General features: G+C 31.7%; 1 non-coding gene across 1 annotated transcript; it reads left to right on the top strand.

The window, feature by feature from the left end:
* Positions 1-2,474: 2,474 nt before the first annotated feature.
* Positions 2,475-2,577, top strand: LOC143612855 (U6 spliceosomal RNA). Its single transcript, XR_013150010.1, has one exon. It is a non-coding gene; the product is annotated as a U6 spliceosomal RNA (small nuclear RNA).
* The last annotated feature ends 1,229 nt before the right edge of the window (positions 2,578-3,806 follow it).

Below are 3,806 nucleotides of genomic sequence, written 5' to 3'. Positions count from 1 at the left end.
TTTAACCTATACATAAATAGGTTGGTATAAATACATGAATGGTGTTTTGATTAAGTTATGATTGCTAAACTTAACCTTGAAATCGTTTATCTTTGATTGTGAATGAAAACACTTAGTTTTTATGTGACGTTTGATGTAGCATGCTTTGACTTAATAGGTTATAACACGTTGGTAAGTTTCTCCAGGTAAGTAAACGGGTCCCTCGGTTGATTGAGATTTGTTTCCTTAGGCAAGAAACTTACTACTAGTGATATCACCCTTACAGTTTACTACATGCCCGTCAAAATATATCTTTGGTTAACATTACTTTTCTATGAAGTAACGTTTATGAAAACTCGTTTATGAATGTGAATGTTACAAAATACTTTCATGGTTAAAGGCCATAGCCTCGATTGATTGTCTAAGCTATAATTTAAATCACTTAAGCATAACCCCTACCTTAGATTGGATACTTAGAATGATAATAAAAAAAAAGCAGGATCTTGATCTACTAGCTTATGTGATTGATACTTGATTATGACTTCGTTTCTAGCACAAACTTCGAGAAAATGGCACGTCGGCTTGACACGGCAATAGGGCACGCCTTTCTAGGTTAAGTATGTGAATGTGGAGGTGTTTTGGGATGAATTTGGCTTCAAACCCGTTCACCCCTTTTATAGGCGATCTCTGGGACCCATCGCGATACGCGATGGGTTTTCTCACACCCGTTGCGTATCGCGACGCCGCCTTATATGGTCATGACACGTGGCCTGTCATATCGTGTCACGTGTTGACACGTGGTTGGACACGTGTCCAGTGACTCAGCATGGTCATCGCGATACGTGATGACCGTTGTGGTTAGGTCGTAGCGTATCGCTACGCCACCCATTTCTTGATCTGTGTGCAAGACCATCGCACTACACGATGGCCTTATGTTTGCCCCGTCGCGTATCGCGATGGGTGAAGTTTTCAGAATATTCAAATTTGGTCCTTATATTTTATAAGTTAACAAATCTAGCTAAAATTTTATAGGGTTAGAGACGCAGTGTTATAGTTAAATACAAACGAAAACGGTTACACTGGTTATTAATCTCAAAATTCTGTAAATTGTTAGATTAGTTTATTTAAAATTCGGTCATCAAATACAAATTTACGGACTATTTGATCTATATAAGCTGTTCATATATCTACTCATCTACACACATAAAGATATATTTAATTTGTCGGTTTAATTCACTGTTGTAATGAGTTGTGGTGGACATGTATATAAACATTTGTCCAACTCACTACAACGTGCTTCCAACTCAGTATGTTTAATTCACTATTGTTGTAGTGAGTTGTGAAACTTTTATGATGGATAATTATGATAATTGGTTAATGTTGTTGCTATCTTAAAAAATACTGTTAGAATAATAAAAACTTAGGGTGTGCTTGTTACGAAGAATTTAATTGAATTGAAATATAATTTTGAATTTTTAATGGGGCGTGTTTCGCTAAATTTGTTAGAATTCGACTATGAATTCCTTTTTCAATGTGTTTGTTGAAAAATGAACTGAATTTGGATTGATAACTTAAATTTCTTTATTTTAAGCAATTCAAGATTCCTTTCAAATCATAAAGGAATTCAACAAAAGTATATTGAATCTCCATCCATTCACCCTTAGGGAACCTTGTATTTCACATGAATTTCAGAACATGGAACGAGATCATTAATATTCTCTATGCTCAGTGACAAGTGACATAGATCATGTGAACTAAAGTGCACTTATGTAAGATGCTATAGGCTTAGTAGCATGATAAGATGATAAAATCTTGTGCATATATAACTTTAACTCGTTTGGATAACCTGGACAAAATTTAGAACCATGAATCGATGTTATTGGACATGTCATGTCTCATTGAAATAGTTGGAGCACACTTATCCTTAGTCACGCGGGGGTGCTTGCGTCACCTGTGATGCATGCTGCCCTAAGCAACCACCCAAAAGAAATATCATTTTTGTTATTTTAAAAAGTTTATATAAACATTGGAAAATATATATAGTTCAATGCTATGTGACACCAGGCGACTAACAACCAAAAAGGCTTCTGTAGCAGAAATGGAAAAGTATGCTATCGGTGGGCCCCGCCAAACAAGCTCATTTTGCTTTTAGGGCCCCACATTTTCTTTCACGTGAACTTCCCAAAAATACGATATATCACTTGATCCACAAGAAGACACTTTGTGTTCTTTTAAACACCTACTATTTAAAAATACAACTATTAACAATAATAATAATAATAACATGTTATTTATAATATAGTAATAATAACTGTATCAGTGGTTGTTATATGTATACTACTTTGTATTATAGAGCAAACTCATTGATAAGTTAAAACATATTCATAGCTGAATTTATTTATTTATCCTTTTCTAAACATCATTACAAGGTTTTGTTAGGCTTATTGCGTTTAAAAACTCACGCTATTTTAGTTTACTACTAATACAATACATTTGTCACTTTTGGACATCTGATAAAGTCGAAATGATACAGAGAAGATTAGCATGGTCCATGCACAAGGATAACACATGCTAATTTAATAGCATATAGAGTAATTTTGGTTTAGTTAAATGAATTTTTCGTATACTCATTATAGTTCTATATAATTTTATTTTCTAGTGTTGATTACATTTATACATAAAACTTCCACTAAATTCTCATATTAAGATAAGTTTTGGTAAGAGTATTTTAAGCATTTAATTTAGTTACTAAATACCTTTTCTTAAAGGAAATCAAATACAAGTTTAGAATTATTTCTTTTGAAGTAATCTTCACTAAGACATGTCTATATGATAAATAACATGTCATGTGATATAGAGGTAGCTGCTAGAGTTCTTATTTTCAAATCTTTTAAAATTTATTTTGCATTTAAAGTTACAAGTTAAAATATCTTTAATAAATTTTTTACAAAAAAAATTAGATATAACTTATGCAACTTTTTATATACCGTCAAATGCAAGAAAATTCAAGCAACTGTAGCCACAAGCCCCCAATTTGTGTGCTGTGTTGGGTTTGTGCATGATGAATTCTCTTTTTTCACGTTTTAAGGGTCATTATTAACACTCATTTTAATCCAAATTCAAATTACCACCACCACTAGTTAATTAATTATTATTTTCCTTATTTTTTATTTGTTTTTACAAATTGCATATATCATAACTCAAGAAAATCAACTTTTATTTAGTTTGCATTCTATAAATTCAAACTGTGTCACTAATTCTTTTAACACCACTCTTTTATCACTAGAAATAGTGTAACTTCTTGATATGACGTACTATAGGAACATTTTACATGTAAAGATTAATAACGGATCAGCGTAATGTATGATTAATCTTCCTAATTTGGAAAACTAATATCATCAAAATCATCTAACGACAAAAACACTTCATCTAAGCACGAAAGCTCCATGCCGACATTGCCATCATCGTTATCATAGCTTTGCTCATACACCCGACATATTACCCAATCCTGAATAATTAGTACACATTAAAACATGCATTTCAAATTTTAAAATTTAAAATGAAATATAACACTACAATCAAATCATTTAAAAATATGAAGTACCCTTATTAGCAAATTTCCCATCACATATATTGTAATACATCTGTTCAAATGATATTTTACACATGCATTTTAAAAAAAAATTATGTGCCCTCAATTGAGTCCCTTTGTCAATAAAGAAAACAATGTACAAACGGTTGTTGTAATTGAATTAACATCATAAAAAAATATACATAAAAGCTTTTAAACTTCAATTTATAGTAATTAGTTTCAAGTAAAATACCTG

Source organism: Bidens hawaiensis, unplaced genomic scaffold, assembly GCF_021521415.1.
Source record: "Bidens hawaiensis isolate Kalapana, Puna unplaced genomic scaffold, B.hawaiensis_p1.1 tig00035847_1, whole genome shotgun sequence".
Taxonomy (NCBI): Eukaryota; Viridiplantae; Streptophyta; class Magnoliopsida; order Asterales; family Asteraceae; genus Bidens; species Bidens hawaiensis.
Note: the sequence above shows the minus strand (reverse complement) of the source record. Positions and strands in the feature narration are given on the sequence as shown.